The following is a 19139-nucleotide window of genomic DNA, read 5'->3' on the forward strand; positions in this document are numbered from 1 at the left end:
CATTTAACTTTTCATATTATTCTTAGGATAAAATATATGGACCCCAATTTTTTTTTATCTAACAAAAGGAAAGGTGTGCGAAAAACACCATGTGCCACCTACACCACCAAGTATTAATGCGATGCAAAGACCTCTTAAAAAGGTAGAAGTGAACAACGTATGGTCCATTGTAACAGGTGGGGATAAAAACTCGTGTAAGGCCCTACTCTCCCCTGTAAGACCCTACTCTTTACTAATTCCCTTCTTGGCAAGTGTTACTTGCCCTAAAAAGGGTGGCCCCAGACAGGAACCTCTCCCTGTTTACACCTAAAAACACTGACATTTCCCAGGGTTCTTGTGTGGGGCCGCCCTTTTTAGGACGAGTAACACTTGCCTCCAAAAGGTGGAAGGGAACAACTTATTGTCCATTGTAGCAGGTGGGAGTAAAAACTTCCCCTGTAAGGCCTTACTCTCACCCTATTATTTCCCTTTTTGTGAAGTGTTACTCGCCCTAAAAAGGGTAGCCCCACACAGTAACCTCTCCCTATTTCCACCTAAAAACCCTGGGAAATGGCAGTGTTTTTAGGTAGAAATAGGGAGAGGTTCCTGTGTGGGGCCGCCCTTTTTATGGCGAGTAACACTTGCCAAGAAGGGAATTAATAATGCGAGAGTAGGGCCTTACAGGGAAAGTTTTTACCCCCACCTGTTACAAAGGACCATACGTTGTTCCGTTCAACCTTTTAGAGTTCTTTGCATGGCATCAATACTTTTATATGACATAATAAAAGTTAAGTTTAATTTATTCATGTTCCTTATTTGGGATTGTATTTGATGATTAGCGTAGGAATTTCTTTAAAGCATTAGGGATAGCGTACCCCATATAATTTTGCTGTGTATATTGAATAACTTCTTTAAAACCCAATTTTTGAACCCAATGGGCATTTCGCTTCTCCAAAACTTTTTCTTATAAAGCTATAAGATTGTGCATGGTGTATATGCTGTATGTATGTATTCTCTACCAATCAAATATACAGACATAAGTCGCTCTTCTACAAATCATCGACAACATGGGAATCTGCACCTCTAATTGGCTGTGAGGTCAGTTATAAGGCATGCTTAGTTGTTTAGCCTCCTGAACAGAGGATCAGCTGTGGGATTTGTTCAGTATGGTGTTTTCCAACCAATGTGCCCCGCACAGGAAGAGGGGGTTGGTAAGTGGTTTAGGGTGGAGAAGTGGGGCCCCTTCCCACCACCATTAGGAAGGTAGCCCTTCCTAGTAGGAAGGTGGAACACTAAGTAAGAAGGTAAGTCCACCTAGTAAGTAGGTAAGTTCCCACAATTGGAAGTTAGATTGCCCAGTAGGTAGACAAGTCCCCATTAGGCCACAAGGCAGATGTTCGGTGTTGCTCCCTTCCTCTTGTAGGCCACAGGCCTAAAGCAGTCTGCAGCCTACCAGAGTTATAGATATACACACATAGTAACATAGTTTGTAAGGCTGAAACAAAGACAAGAGTCTATTGATTTAACCTAAAACCCTACTGTTTTGATCCAGAGGAAGGCATGCAGAAATGAACATACCCTTACATACTGATCAGTCATCATAACATTAAAACCACATGCCTAATATTGTATAGTTCCTCCTTTGCTACCAAAACAGCTATGATACACTCAGATTGCTTATTCTATTTTTATAGAGGCCTGTAAAATATGAAAGAATTGATCTGATTGGTTGCCATGGGCAACTGGTCGACTTCTCTGCACAGGTTTCCCCCTAGGTCCTGAAACAAACCACATTCCTTTTAGTGTAGTTACTGCATTTACCTGCAGGTGTCACTATAGATACAGCTGCCTTTCAAGAAATGTCTATAGACTTTGCACAATGAAAAGCATCAGATCACTGACTCACCTCTCCAGTAACATAATGGTGTCAATGTGACCCATGTACCTTTTATCAAAGTTATATTTAAAGTAGGAATGTGGATACAAGAGACAGGGTTTTACACTAAGATAGGGGGGCCGGAGAATTTACAATATATTCAGACCTTTTCACATTTTTTTATGTTGCTAAAATAAATAAAAATTCAGGTTTTGCCCCATCATTTCGCACTCAATACACCATAATGACAAAGTAAAAACATAATGTTAGAAATATTTGCTAATTTATTGAAAGTCAAAACTAAAATATTACATTGACATAAGTATTCAGACCCTTTACTCAGGACTTACTTGAAGCCCTTTTGGCAGTGATTACAGCCTCCAGTCTTCTTTGTGATGAGGCCAAAAGGTTTACATACCTGGATTTGGGGATTTTCAGCTATTCTTTTCTGCAGATCCTCTCAAGCTCCCTCAGGTGGGATGGGGACCATCAGTGGCTGCCATTTTATGGCTCTCTCCAGAGATGTTCACTCCACTGAAGAAGAACATTCAGAGCTGACCCTAGGCCACCCCTGTCTTGTTCTGGAGGATTAGATGGCTGAGCTTAAGTTGAAAATTGCTGACATGGAGGACCGGTCCCGCTGCAATAACCTGCGGGTGCGCCTAGCACCGCCTAGCACCTCCACGTCATGAAAGTATGGGCTGCATCCTAGAAGGGCCATATTATGCCTACATCAGGGAATTTAACTCTTGGCTGAATCGGTTAAAACAGAAGATTTTAATGGCTACCTGAATGACTTCATGGATCTCCTTATGGATAGGGTGCACAGGCTACCCAAGCCCAAATCGCTACCCTCCACGGTGCCAAGGGATGTTATCCTACATATGCACTTTTCCATATTAAGGACCAGTTGATGCAAGCTGCTCGCTCCTTCATGGCTTTACCTGAGCGGTTTACTGGTCTACAGCTGTACACCGATTTATCTGTGGCCACTCGGGCTAGACGCAGCAAATTCAGTGCTGGAGCTAAAGTTTTACGGGATCATGGAGTCCCCTATAAGTGGGGGTTTCCTGTAAAGATGATCATTACTCGTAATGGCAGTAAACAGGTGGTTTCATCCCCAGATGAATTTGAGCAGTTATGTGCTAAATAAAACCTGCCTGTTCCTGCACCTTCACCCCGTTCCTCTACAGCTTCCCCAGTAACCAGAGCTACAGAGGAGTGGAACCTTGTAACCGGGCATAAATGCAAGAATACCAAGTGACATTGTTGTTTTGTTACCTGGACTTACATGAAGTCGTTATCCTTTTACCTCTATGCCTAGTGGAGAATTATGTTTGAGGGAATCTGTTTTAATGCACGGTTTTCACGATTCCTATAGCAGGGTATATTATATATGTGTTATGGTTAATTGATGGCCTAGCTGCAGGCACTTATTTTTTCTTATGCTCCTCGCTAAGGCTTACCACATGGTCTTTATTGAAATTTTCCTCTATAGTTTATTCTATGTTTTGTCTGTTTTTCATGTTGGTCTGTTTGGTCCTTCTTAGGGATCGACCGATATCAGTTTTTTAGGGCCGATAATCGGTGGAGGTTAGGGCCGATAGCCGATAACTTATAGCGATATTCCGGTATAAGTTATCGGCTATTTATCCCCCCGCGACACCGCTGCAGATCATTGATTTAAAGTGGGCGCTTTAAATCAATGCACTGCAGTGGCTTTTGCGGTGCCATAGGCGGTGAGGTGGGGCGGGGCATTATCGGCTTATCGGCAAGGTAATTGCCGATACCGATAATGCCCAAAATCGTGATAATCGGTCGATCCCTAGTCCTTCTTCCATGTCCTTGCATTCAATAGGATTGCTTTCCTGTTTAACAATTTCCAGATTTGGGGCCTTATAACCCTCTTGTACTTGATATGCCAAAGTGCAATTGATATGTCTACTATTATGTTGCCTATTAAGCTGGTATCTATTAATGCTAAAGGTCTCAATTCCCCACATAAGCGCTCCCTCCTCTGGAGGGAAGCGAAGCGTTTACATGCGGATATGCTCTGTGTACAGGAGACGCATCTTGTTGCGGAGGATGCTAAGCAATAGTCGCATAAGAAATATCCTCACATGTTTTATGCTCACGCCCTTAATAAAAAGGAGATGTGTCTATCATCATACGCGATTCCATGGCATTTACTGTAAAACAGCTTGAGGTGGAGGTTGGAGGCCGCTATATTATATTAATTTGTCAGATCAATAATGTTACATATACTCTAGATGCAATATATGCTCCTAATCGAAAACAGTGTGCCTTCCTAAAATGTCTTTTACATAAACTAGATAATATAACGACTGGCCATACTGTGTTATTAGGTGACTTCAATATGGTAATGTGACCACTCATGGATTCTACTGCAGAACACCCTAGATTGGAGCCAATGGGTTTCTTTCCTCTTGTTTCTAGATTTGATCTTTATGATTCTTGGAGGGTCTCCCACCCTACTGAGAAGGATTTTACTTTTTATTCTAATGCACACAAGACATATTCACACATTGATTATGCCCTTACTTCCCGATCCCTTTTACCTTTAATTACAGACACTCGCATTTTGCCAATAGAGTGGTCAGATCACTCCCTTATTAGTATCACTATTAGTGAAAATTACCTACAACACCCTGTCTCTGTGTGGAGACTTAATTCTAGGATTTCAAATAACCCTCTATATTCTGAAGCTACCTCATCCACTAATGCTGCATATTTCCAGGTTAATACTGGTGAGGTGTCTGACCCTATGTTATGGTGCGCATATAAGGCCACCAATAGGGGTCAGTTTATTAGCCAAACAGCGCATGATAGAAATCATAGACAACATCAGACCCTTGAACTACAACAGAAATTAGCAGACTTGTACAGAAGCAATAAAGCTCCTTTTTCTCCCGCTGTTGCACGAGAAATATCTCAAATAGCTGCTCCACTACACTCCCTGTCTTTACATACCTATGAGTTGGCATAGGTATTTAAAAATGTCCTGTTATTGGCAGGGCAATAAAGCTAGTTCTTTACTTGCCAGACAGCTGTAAAAGAGGGACGCCAAATCTAGGATCCCTTTTCTGACAGGTTGTGATGGCTCTAAAATAACGGATCCTCAGGGTATTGCCAGTTACTATTAGAATTTATATAACCTTAAGTCTGATACCAGCACTCCTTAACCTACTGCTGATGCTATTTCCTCTTTTCTTTCCTCTGTGTCCCTACCCTCTTTATCTTCTGACCAATCTGAGGAATTGAGTTGTGAATTTTCTGCTGAAGAGGTTGTCTCATTTATTTGCCTTAAAGCCTCCAAATCTCCTGGTCCTGATGGCATAACAAATGATTATGCCCATGACCAGGTAGGCTTTGTTAGGGGTCGACAGACCCTAGATGGCACAAGACGACTTCTCAATTCAATTGCTAAAGCCCACTCCGATCGGACACCTTCTCTTCTCCTCTCTTTGGATGTGGAGAAGGCATTCGATTGGGTGCATTGGGACTATCTGAGAGGGGTGTTGCGGAAATATCGGGTCCCTCCTAGATTTGAAAGTGCTATAATGGCCCTTTATAGGTTTCCTTCTGCTAAAATCATTTCTTCTGGTGCTCTTTCTCAAAACTTCACCCTCAGTAACAGAACTAGACAGGGGTCTCCCCTTTCTCCCCTTATTTTCACTATGGTAATGGTGCCCTTTGCTCAACATATAAGGATGTCGTCGGCTTTTACCGGCATCCGTATAGGGAATACAGACCATTGTATTGGATTGTTTGCCGACGACGTAATTATACGACTCACTAAACCTCAGACATCCCTGCAGGCTGTTATGGAAATTGTAGACGACTTTAGCTGGGTCAGCTATTAAAAAATTAATACCTCCATATCTAGCATATTATCTCTCAATATTCCGAATGATGTGCAATGTGCTTTGAAGTCTAGATTCCCCTTTGTTAGGCTGAGTGCCAGATTCCAAATTTAGGTGTTTTTCTAACACTTACTATCAGGCCGTTTTGCTTGACCAACTTAAGAAGTGGTAGTGGCGGCAAGTTGATATGGAATCTGAGCTGCTTAGATTTCCCCTCTCTGTAACTTTCTTCGGTCCTTACACTTTAACCCAACTTTCTCTCCTGCTTCCTCTTATGCTACTATTGCTGCATCGGTTAGAATGTGGAGAAAATTGAATATTGCTAGAACACTATGCCAACCTTGTCTCACTGATATTCCACTAGAGGCTGTAGGGGAATACCTTACTGATGTAGATTTTAGGCCCTGGATGTTGGCAGGAGTTTCTTCCATAGCAAATATTGCTGATACTAATTTCATTGTACCTTTCTCAATTTTGACTTCTAAGTTTGCTATTTCTAACAGAGACTTTTATAAGTATCTAGACTCTCTTAATTCATCAGCATCTCCTCCTAAAACTACATTTGAGCGTCATTTCTTGAATGGGAACTCCTTTTCTAAGGGTATTACTATTGGTTATAATGAAATTCAAAGGGTTGTGGACCCTGGGCCATACACCTTCTAATCGAGATGGGAGGAGGATCTGGCACAGGTATTCTCTGATGAGCAATGGGGGTTTGTATTTAACTTGCACAAGAAATATTCTATTTGCTAACCACTAAATCTGTGCTAACCACTTTGAAGCATCTCGTAAACTGCTCTATAGATGGTACTATGACTCACTAAAACTTATCAGGGCAGTCTTTATTTTTGATTGGACCCTGGGCAGGCAATTTTTTTGCCACACACCCCCACCCTCCCTGCCTGACTAACCGACACACATTAACAGACATACACTACAGACATACACTTACAGACACACTCACCTGGCTGTCCGTGGTTTCTTCTTTCCTGGGACTAACATGTGACATTGCTGACGTCCTCCTGCGCAGGTCTGTGGAGGAATGTCACTTGCATGACGTCCCCAGTCAGTCCCGGCTGCAGGCTCACTGTTTTAAAGGCCGCAGCGCCGATTTAGAACAGTGAGCTGGTGCAAGGTGTAAGGATTTCTCCCTGGGGATAGCTCTGGGATCGTCCTTGACACCGCCACAGGACACGTTTCAACTTCAATCAGCAGGCAAACAACAGTACTTTATGCAAGTCCGGCCCCTCATCAGCATTATTAGACAGGTTGCAGGATAAATAAAAACATAAGACAGGAACAAAACAAAACCCTAGACCGTCTAGTCACTTACTAAACAATCCAGCGTGCCCTGACTATTAACTGGTGGGCTTTTCCCGGTCAGTTAAACTTATGCCTCCTGTAATCTTCTACTCACTGTTCACAAACAGCATTTGCAACCTCTTGCTGTGTGCTAAGACTCCTTGTCTTGTCAACTTCACTGTTGGAGCCACTCACAGCTCCTGGCTGTGTGCTCCTCACAATGACCCCTACCCCCCCCCCCCCCCATAGCCACTTTACTGTCTTCTGGGTAGAGCCTCAACTATTCTGCCTGACTTCTTTTTAAACACACTTCCCCTTTCTGCTACCTCATTAATTAGGCCACAGGTGGACGTTTCTCCAGGGTTCGGTAGGGAAACACAACCTTCCCTTGCCACAGTGTCACATATCCTGTGCCCCCCCCCCCCCTCTTCTCAGACTACAAGGAAGGAGCACTTGTGTTCAAAAGAAAGGCAGAGTCCAACTGCCTTTCCTTTTCCTTGAACAAATTCGTCCAACAGGTTTTGAGGCACTTGGCTTACTCCTTCAGCAGATTTTATATGCACCACTTCAATTGTGCACCCTTCTTTCATTCCCACTTTTATCAGCCACCAAGCACAAGACTTTTGGTCACCTTTGACCAATTCTTTGTAAAAGGCTCTATTCATGTCACACCTTTCCAACGCCAGGTTCTTCACTTTGGTCTTTGCAGTGCTCTGGACACTAGGTGCGGACAAGGCAGATGCTCCAGGCCTTTGTCTTCTGTCACCGGTATGGCCATCGCCCAAACTTTGCTGGTGGCCAACCAAGCTTGTATCACCCATTTGGTGGCCTTCTGCAGTTATCTCTGGTTTAGCTTCTGCCTCAGCGAACTCCTCTGCCTCAGCATTTTCACCATCCAATGTCCATATCTCTGCAGCTTCAGAGGACCTTTCATAGAGTTTCACCTCAGTCTCAGCTTCAGAGGACTTCGCATATGGCTTCCTCTCATGGTCTTCAGACTCTACCTTTTCTTGAGTCCATTGCTCAGACTCCACCACTTTTAGAGAAAATATCTCAGTCTCCAGTAGCTTTAAATGTTTCTGCTGCTCACTCTTGTGCTTAGCAGAGTTCACCTTCTCACTTTCCAGCAATTTGGTCAAGTTTTTGACAGTATCCTCCAGGGACAGCAGTTGTTCTCTAATCTACTCATTGTCTTGGACACTTTCTGCTCATAGACTTTTAGCTGAGCCTCTTGTTCAGAGAGCTGCGTTCCCAGTAAATTCAAGGTAGTTGCGTGAGACTTAAGGTGCGTTTTGTTCTGCGCCTCCAGGCTCTGTACCTTATGAGCCATTACTACTTTCTCCTTCTCCAGCTCTTCCATGGCTACCAATCTAGCCTTGTGATCACTTTGTAGAGCCAGATATGCCTTACACAGGACATTCACTTCTTCTTCTTTGAATGAGACCTGCTTGGCCAGACTCTCCAATTCTCTCTCCTTGCTGGTCACAAGATCCTGGGAGTAGGACAGTTCATCCTGCAGAGCCACAAACTCATTTTTCTGCAGCTGAAGCTTTGCTTCCTGCTCTTTCAAGTCAACTCATTACAACACTTCTCCTCCTTAAGGGGTTGTCATCCCCTTTGCAAGGATCTTGGCCCCTTGGGCCTCAGGGTAGTCCCCGGACAGTCTCTCTGGACTGTTTCTCTGCTCTTCAGCAGACTCCTCTTTCTTTTCACCACTGTCTCTCAGTTCACTCTCAGAAACGTCAAGAGCTCCTGGGTCTGCAACAACATCTGGTCCAGTGGTTTGACCTTCCTGGTCACGATCCATCTCTGGTCCAGACATCACATCTCATTCACTCAGGACTCTGTCTATGACAGTAAGCGCAGCTCCCAGCTCCACATGTACTCTCTTCAGTACTTCTGCATTATTCACAGACATCTCTGTAGCTTCTTTTCTGGTCACCTCTTCCAGATGACTGCGCAATTCTAGCCCCACCTTGGGCTCATCTTCAGCTGGCGGATGGAACCCATGTTCCTGTACCTGATCAGTTTCTGGTTTTACTGAAAATTCGATTTTTGTCAGAGGCACACTTATCACTTGAGTCTCTGGATCCTCTTGGACTTGACTCACGGTCTGTTCTTCAGCTCTCCCAGCAGTCTGGCAGACTCCTATCTGACATATATCTAGTGACTGCTGACACTCCCTATCCTCAGCCTCTGTTGAGTAACTCTTAACTAGTGTGTGGTGCAAGTTAAGTTAAGTTAAGTCACGTGTACCTGCTCTAGTCACCTGACAGTCTTCCCATAATTGCTGAAAAAATTGAAAATCCGTCACCAGTACTACTCACAGTACCATAGGGAGTAGAAAAACAGATATTAACAGTTTTACAATCCCAAATAACTGCCTATATAGACACTATGACAGGGTCCGGCTTCACCAGACTTAATATACCTGTAGGCTCTAGCAAAGTAATCATCTTTTTACCACCTACTACCAGCTCACACAGGTTTTATTTTGTCCTGTCAGAGTTGGCAGCAGTACACATTACTTCAGTAAACATAGGCATGGGTTTTTCACAAAAAACATTATCACACTGCATAGGTTCAAAATTTACAGGACAGTTCACACAGTCAAGTAGTGACACACCACCCACCATTACCTCAGGACCCTTTGTGTGCGATTTCTCTGGTAGACTCTCCCCATTCCACAACTGACAAAAATATGGGAAGTCTCTGCCCAGTATAATCTCTATCTCAAGCTCGGCACACACCTCCATGACATGGCTCACTAACCCATAACAGGTTTCAAAGTCAATCAGAACAGTCTTACTATACTCTGGTCGGGTCTTCAAAAAGGTTATTATGTCCGGCATGACTCTTGATACAGCCTGGTGACAGTCCAAATCCACAAACAGTGGGATTCCCCCCACCAGTAACTCACATGTCCTCACATCCATCTTTTCTGACCTCCTGACCAGAGGATCATCAGGTGTGAAGTCGTCCTCTTGCTGAACTGCAGCTGATCTCTTTAAGGCGACAACTGGTTGCTGTCCAAGTCGGTTGCTCCTAGCAACGGCCTTGCGACATCGACCCATTTTTGCAAAACAAATAATCCCTCACGGCTTACTGCTGTTTTGCTGCGCAGGTGTCCCATGCACCTGTCTCCTCACCTGAGAGATTGCTCACTCGCTTGATGCGATCCGTTGCCCCTAGCAACGCTTTCACCACAGGCTCAGTCCTGCTCTTGTACTCCACAGCTGGGCTTGTCCCACTTGAAACATGCACGGTTTGTTGCTCCTGGCAACAACTTCACTGCAACTCGACCGTTGGTTGCTCTTAGCAACGTGATGCCCGCATCCTTCACCAATTGTAAGGATTTCTTCCTGGGGATAGCTTTGGGATCGTCCTTGACACCGCCACAGGACACATTTCCACTTCAACCAGCAGGCAAACAATAGTACTTTATGCAAGTAAAAACCCTAGGCCGTCTAGTCACTAACTAAACAATCCAGTGTGCCCTGACTGGTGGGCTTTTCCCAGCTGTTCCCGGCCAGTTAAATTTATGCCTCCTGCAACCTTCTACTCACTGTTCACACACAGCGTTTGCAACCTCTTGCTGTGTGTGCTAAGACTCCTTGTCTTGTCCAATTCCCTGTTGGGGCCACTCACAGCTCCTGGCTGTGTGCTCCTCGCTAGGACCCCTGCCTCCCCCCACAGCCACCTTGCTGTCTTCTGGGGAGAGACCCAACTATGTCTGACACACTTCCCCTTTCTGCTACCTCATTAATTAGGCCACAGGTGGAGGTTTCTCCCGGGTTAGCTAGGGAAATACACCCTTCCCTTGCCACAGTGTCACAAAGGATCTCTGCCACCCTAGGCAAAAGCTCATTGCCATGCAATAACATATACCATGATATTTCTCACACATGCACGGTGTATACATGTGTGTGTGTATATATATATATATATATATAGTGTGATGACTCGCTCTTGCAGACAGCTACAGTTGCAGTATAAAAGGCATGGAAACAGGACTTTTAAAATCAAAAGTTCAGTGTTTTATTCACACTTGGCAAACAGCACACAGTCTTAACTGCAGATCAAAGAAAAAGTAACAAAAGTCCACCTGCGTTCCTTAGGTGTTTGTTCACACCTGAGTCCATGCCATGCGGCATCAAGCAAGTCTTTTCCAAGCCTCCATGCACTCTGCTCACCAGCTTCCACAAGAAGGATCTCAAAACTCAGCTCTCTGGCAGTGTGAGCTGCAACATGCAAATCCCCCTCAGCTGGTGGAGCAGCCTGCCTTTAAGGCCAACAAAAGGCCTCGATTGTGAGAAATGGCCCACACCCAATACTTGATCATTCCCAGTAAGAGCCATCCCGGATTGGCTTTCCAGCCATACTACAGCAACAGTGTCAGTCTGCATCGCAGCAGAGACACTGGACAATTAACGGCTCTTACTTCATCAATGCCAGGAGCCTTGGTGACACATACCGACCATCAACCACAATGACCTTCACCTTCTCACAGTAGATAGATAGGTAGATAGAGATAGATAGGAGAAGAGCAGCACATTCAAATAGAATCAATGTCAGGATGCCCGCAGTGCCAAGTCCCGGTCAAGGACATCCACAATTATAGATAAATGAAGAATCACTGCAGCACTCTCATTCAAAGTGCAAAAAAGGAGAATACACAATAATATCAGTGACTACAGATGACACCTTCTCTATAGTGAGGAGAATACACAATGATGTTAGTGACTACAGGTGACATCTTCTCTATAGTGAGGAGAATACACAATGATATCAGTGACTACAGATGACGTCTTCTCTATAGTGGGGAGAATAAACAATGATATAAGTGACTACAGGTGACATCTTCTCTATAGTGAGGAGAATAGACAATGATAACAGTGACTACAGGTGACGTCTCCTCTATAGTGAGGAAAATACACAATGATATCAGTGACTACAGGTGACGTCTTCTCTATAGTGAGGAGAATACACAATGAAATCAGTGACTACAGGTGACGTCTTCTCTATAGTGAGGAGAATACACAATGATATCAGTCACTACAGGTAACGTCTTCTCTATAGTGAGGAGAATACACAATGATATCAGTGACTACAGGTGATATCTTCTCTATAGTGAGGAGAATACACAATGATATCAGTGACTACAGATGACGTCTTCTCTATAGTGGGGAGAATAAACAATGATATAAGTGACTACAGGTGACATCTTCTCTATAGTGAGGAGAATAGACAATGATAACAGTGACTACAGGTGACGTCTCCTCTATAGTGAGGAGAATACACAATGATATCAGTGACTACAGGTGACGTCTTCTCTATAGTGAGGAGAATACACAATGAAATCAGTGACTACAGGTGACGTCTTCTCTATAGTGAGGAGAATACACAATGATATCAGTGACTACAGGTAACGTCTTCTCTATAGTGAGGAGAATACACAATGATATCAGTGACTACAGGTGATATCTTCTCTATAGTGAGGAGAATACACAATGATATCAGTGATTACAGGTGACCTCTTCTCTATAGTGAGGAGAATACGCAATGATATCAGTGATTACAGGTGACGTCTTCTCTAAAGTGAGGAGAATACACAATAATATCAGTGATTACAGGTGACGTCTTCTCTATAGTGAGGAGAATACACAATGATATCCATGATTACAGGTGGCGTCTTCTCTATAGTGAGGAGAATACACAATGAATAGGTGGCCTTGACGTGGCGAGTGGGCTTTGTACTTTTTGATCAAAACGTATACTAACAACCTGTTAGTTTTTGAAATTATGCTGAGAAGCAATTAGATCATTATACAAGATTGTAGATGTGCGACCATGTCTGTCTTCTACCTGAATTCACATTGTGTTTTCTATCCCCTCTTTTTTTTTTTTTGAACATGTGTCTGCACTCTTCCCCACCCCCTCAGCCCAACCCTATATAAGTAGTAGTTAGCTACACATGGGCCATTTCTTTCCTAGCAGCCTCCCAGTCTGACTGGGAGAGCATGGTAAGTGAGCTGTAGCATCCTGTTCACACTGGTGTGGTGCTGTGCGGCGTCTGTTGCTGCCATGGCACCGTGTCTGTGGGGAGGTGCGACCCATAGACTGGTTTGAGTGGCATTGGGGCTGCTCTGCCAGTGGGTTGTTCCCCCTGTGGGCACTGGTGTCGCGGCGCTGGTGGTCGCCGCCCAGTGCTACACCATTTTATGCTAGGGACGTTAGGGACCCACTCTAAATAGGTGGCCTTGACGTGGCGAGTGGGCTTTGTACTTTTTGATCAAAACGTATACTAACAACCTGTTAGTTTTTGAAATTATGCTGAGAAGCAATTAGATCACTATACAAGATTGTAGATGTGCGACCATGTCTGTCTTCTACCTGAATTCACATTGTGTTTTCTATCCCCTCTTTTTTTTTTTTTTTTGAGCATGTGTCTGCACTCTTCCCCACCCCCTCAGCCCAACCCTATATAAGTAGTAGTTAGCTACACATGGGCCATTTCTTTCCTAGCAGCCTCCCAGTCTGACTGGGAGAGCATGGTAAGTGAGCTGTAGCATCCTGTTCACACTGGTGTGGTGCTGTGTGGCGTCTGTTGCTGCCATGGCACCGTGTCTGTGGGGAGGTGCGACCCATAGACTGGTTTGAGTGGCATTGGGGCTGCTCTGCCAGTGGGTTGTTCCCCCTGTGGGCACTGGTGTCGCGGCGCTGGTGGTCGCCGCCCAGTGCTACACCATTTTATGCTAGGGACGTTAGGGACCCACTCTAAAAAGGTGGCCTTGACGTGGCGAGTGGGCTTTGTACTTTTTGATCAAAACGTATACTAACAACCTGTTAGTTTTTGAAATTATGCTGAGAAGCAATTAGATCATTATACAAGATTGTAGATGTGCGACCATGTCTGTCTTCTACCTGAATTCACAGAATACACAATGATATCAGTGACTACAGGTGATGTCTTCTCTTAGGGCTGGGCGGTATACCAGTTCATACCGAATACCAAAACTTTTTCCCAGCACCGCAATAACTGTTGGGCCCATCCGCCCCCCCCCCCCCCCACCCGAATGAATGAATTATCAGCCGCAGAGGAATTGCGACGGTGCTTTATATGAATGACTTGCTGGTCGTGGTGCTTTAAATTAATGAAATGCGGGCCGCGGCGCTTTAAATGAATGACTTGCGGGCCGCCAGAGCTTTAAATGAATGACTTGCGGGCTGCCGGCGCTTTAAATTAATGACTTGCCGGTCACGGCGCTTTAAATTAATGAAATGCGGGCCACAGAGCTTTAAATGAATGACTTGCGGGCCGCGGGCACTTTAAATTAATGACTTGCAGGCCACTGGCACTTTAAATTAATGACTTGCGGGGCCGCCGGCACTTTAAATGAATAACTTGCGGGCCTCCGATGCTTTAAATGAATGACTTGCAGGCTGCCTGCACTTTAAATGAATGACTTGCGGGCCATCGGCGCTTTAACTGAATGACTTGCGGGCTACCAGCGCTTTAAATGAATGACTTGCGGGCCACCGGCGCTTTAAATGAATGACTTGGGGGCCGCCAGCGCTTTAAATGAATTACTTGCGGGCCGCCAGAGCTTTAAATGACTTGCGGGCTGCCGGCACTTTAAATGAATGACTTGCCAGTCGCGGCGCTTTAAATTAATGAAATGCGGGCCGCAGAGCTTTAAATGAATGACTTGCGGGCCGCGGGCACTTTAAATTAATGACTTGCAGGCCGCTGGCACTTTAAATGAATGACTTGCGGGGCCGCCGTCACTTTAAATGAATAACTTGCGGGCCTCCGATGCTTTAAATGAATGACTTGCGGGCCACCGGCGCTTTAACTGAATGACTTGCGGGCTACCAGAGCTTTAAATGAATGACTTGCGGGCCACCGGCGCTTTAAATGAATGACTTGCGGGCCGCCAGCGCTTTAAATGAATGACTTGCGGGCCGCGGCGAGCTGTCACCTCCCATTGCAAGCGCTAAAAGCCTGGCTTTTAGCGCTTGCAGGGGGAGGTGACAGCTTCTGGCTCGCAACTTAAAGGAAAACTGTAAGATATTTTCTCCCGCACTATCCACAGGTACTGATGGATAGTGCGGAAGACACTGATTCCAACAAGCCCTACCATACCCGGATCCGCCCGATTGTTCACCCCATACTTTTATTCTATGTGTATATCTTGCTGTAACTGGCACGGGCGGGGCTTCTGCAGGTTAACTGGCAGTGACGTCAGCGCCGCTTATGAATATTCATCCTCCAGTTCTCCCTCTCTTCGCTGCTCCTAACTGGAGGGAGGGGGATGAATATTCTTAAGCGGTGCTGACTTCAGTGCCAGTTAACCTGCAGAAGCCCGCCCGTGCCAGTTACAGCAAGATATACACATAGAATAAAAATACATTTGCGGGCGAACGGTCGGGCGGATCCTGGTAAGGTAGGGCTCATTTGAATCAGCGTCTCCCGCACTATCCATCAGCACCTGTGGATAGTGCGGGAGAAAATATCTGACAGTTTTCCTTTAATCGTTTCCAGCGCCGCAGCTGGCAAGTCATCCCTTTAAAGTGCCGGCGGCCCACAAGTTATTCATTTAAAGCGCCGGCGGCCCGCAAGTCATTCATTTTAAAGTGCCGAGGCCTGGAGGAGAGGGGGGGGGGTGTTACAGAAATATAGAAGCGCCTGGGGGTCATATATGATAAGTTCCTTGGGGGGGGGGGAATACAGTTAAATACCGTGGAACCGCCATAACTTGCAAAAATACTGTGATCTGCATTTTTGGTCATTCCGCCCAGCCCCATCTTCTCTACAGTCTCTTCCCTTATCTAATTCAGATGGTACATACCCCCGGGTCCGGCTAAATCTTCTATCTGCAGAACTTGACGCCCAGATGGCATTGGTTCCTCACTTTGTCAGCAGAGTCTGATGCTCTATATAAAAATGATAATTAATTTAATGCTGCCACACACTGCGCTCTCTGAATATAATACTACCACACACTTTATCCTCTGACTAGAATACTATCCCACACTGTACCCTCAAAATATATATAATAGTACTACACACTGTGCTCTCTGAATATAAACCTGGCACACACTGTACCCTCAAAATATATAATAGTACTACACACTGCGCTCTCTGAATATAACACTACCACACACTTTAGCCTCTGACTTGAATACTATCCCACACTGTACCTTCAAAATATATAATACTACTACACACTGTGCTCTCTGAATATGATACTACTGCACACTGTACCCTCAAAATATATATAATAGTACTACACACTGTGCTCTCTGAATATAAACCTGGCACACACTGTACCCTCAAAATATATAATACTACTGCACACTGTGCTCTCTGAATATAAACCTGGCACACACTGTACTCTCTGAATAGAATACTACTGCACACGGCGCTTTCTGAATATGATACTACTGCACATTGTACCCTCTGAATATAATTCTACCACACACTGTACCTTTGGAATATAATAATACCACACACTATACCCTCTGAGTATAATACTGCCACACATTGTATCCTCTGTATATAGCACTACCACACACTGCACTCTCTGAATATGATACTGTTACATAATGCTCTAAATATAACCTTGTCATACAGTCAACCTTATATGATACACCATACCTCTGAAATGCAAAACACTGTGTGCCCCTCACATATAGTAATAATGCCTCCTGCCCTGTGACCCCTACATATAAAATATAACAATGCCCAGTGATGTCACAGTACAGCGATAAAACACCCAATGATGTCAAAATACAGGGATAATACAGCCAGTGATGTCACAACACAGGGATAATAAACCCAATGATGTAACAACACAGGGATAATACATCCAATGATGTCACAGTACAAGGATTATACACTGAATGATGTTACAGTACAGGGATAATACACACAGTGATGTCACAGTACAGGATAATATACACAGTGATGACACAGTACAGGGATAATATACACAGTGATGTCACAGTACAGAGATAATACACAAAGTGATGTCACAGTACAGGGAAAATATACACAGTGATGTCACAGTACAGGGATAATATACACAGTGATGTCATAGTAGAGGGATAATACACACAGTGATGTCACAATACAGGGGTAATACACAGTGATGTCACAGTACAGGGATAATATACACAGAGATTTCACAGTACAGAGATAATACAAAAAGTGATGTCACAGTACAGGGATAATATACAGTGATGTCACAGTACAGGGATAATACACACAGTGATGTCACAGTACAGGGATAATACACATAGTGATGTCACAGTACAGGGATAATGTACACAGTGATGTCACAGTACAGGGATAATACAAACAGTGATGTAACAGTACAGGGATAATACACACAGTGATATCACAGTACAGGGATAACACACACAGTGATGTCACAGTACAGGGATAATACACACAGTGATGTCACAGTACAGGGATAATACACATAGTGATGTCACAGTACAGGGATAATGTACACAGTGATGTCACAGTACAGGGATAATACAAACAGTGATGTAACAGTACAGGGATAATACACACAGTGATGTCACAGTACAGGGATAACACACACAGTGATGTCACAGTACAGGGATAATACACACAGTGATGTCACAGTACAGGGATAATACACACAGTGATGTCACAGTACAGGGATAACACACACAGTGATGCCACAATAGAGGGATAATGTACACAGTTATGTCAGAGTACAGGGATCATATACAGTGATGTCACAGTACAGGATAATACACAGTGATATCACAGTACAGGGATAATATACACAGTGATGTCACAGTACGGGGATAATACACACAGTGATGTCACAGTACAGGGATAATACACACAGTGATGTCACAGTACAGGGATAATACACACAGTGATGTCACAGTACAGGGATAATACACACAGTGATGTCACAGTACAGGGATAATTCACACAGTGATGTCACAGTACAGGGATAATACACACAGTGATGTCACAGTACAGGGATAATTCACACAGTGATGTCACAGTACAGGGATAATACACACAGTGATGTCACAGTACAGGGGTAATACACAGTGATGTCACAGTACAGGGATAATACACACAGTGATGTCACAGTACAGGGGTAATACACAGTGATGTCATAGTACAGGGATAATATACACAGTGATGTCACAGTATAGGATAATACACAGTGATATCACAGTACAGGGATAATATACACAGTGATGTCACAGTACGGGGATAATACACACAGTGATGTCACAGTACAGGGATAATACACACAGTGATGTCACAGTACAGAGATAATACACACAGTGATGTCACAGTACAGGGATAATACACACAGTGATGTCACAGTACAGGGATAATACACACAGTGATGTCACAGTACAGGGATAATTCACACAGTGATGTCACAGTACAGGGATAATACACACAGTGATGTCACAGTACAGGGGTAATACACAGTGATGTCACAGTACAGGGATAATACACACAGTGATGTCACAGTACAGGGGTAATACACAGTGATGTCACAGTACAGGGATAATATACACAGTGATGTCACAGTACAGGATAATACACAGTGATGCCACAGTACAGGGATAATATACACAGTGATGTCACAGTACAGGGATAATATACACAGTGATGTCACAGTACAGGGATAATATACACAGTGATGTCACAGTATAGTGATAATATACACAGTGATGTCACAGTATAGGGATAATACACACAGTGATTTCACAGTAAAGGGATAATACACAGTGATGTCACAGTACAGGGATAATACACAGTGATGTCACAGTACAGGGATAATATACACAGTGATGTCACAGTACAGGGATAATATACACAGTGATGTCACAGTAAAGGGATAATACACAGTGATGTCACAGTACAGGGATAATGTACACAGTGATGTCACAGTACAGGATAATACACAGTGATATCACAGTACAGGGATAATATACACAGTGATGTCACAGTACAGTGATAATATACACAGTGATGTCACAGTATAGGGATAATACACACAGTGATGTCACAGTACAGGGATAAT

This window comes from Hyla sarda, chromosome 3 (genome assembly GCF_029499605.1).
Source record: "Hyla sarda isolate aHylSar1 chromosome 3, aHylSar1.hap1, whole genome shotgun sequence".
NCBI lineage: Eukaryota > Metazoa > Chordata > Amphibia > Anura > Hylidae > Hyla > Hyla sarda.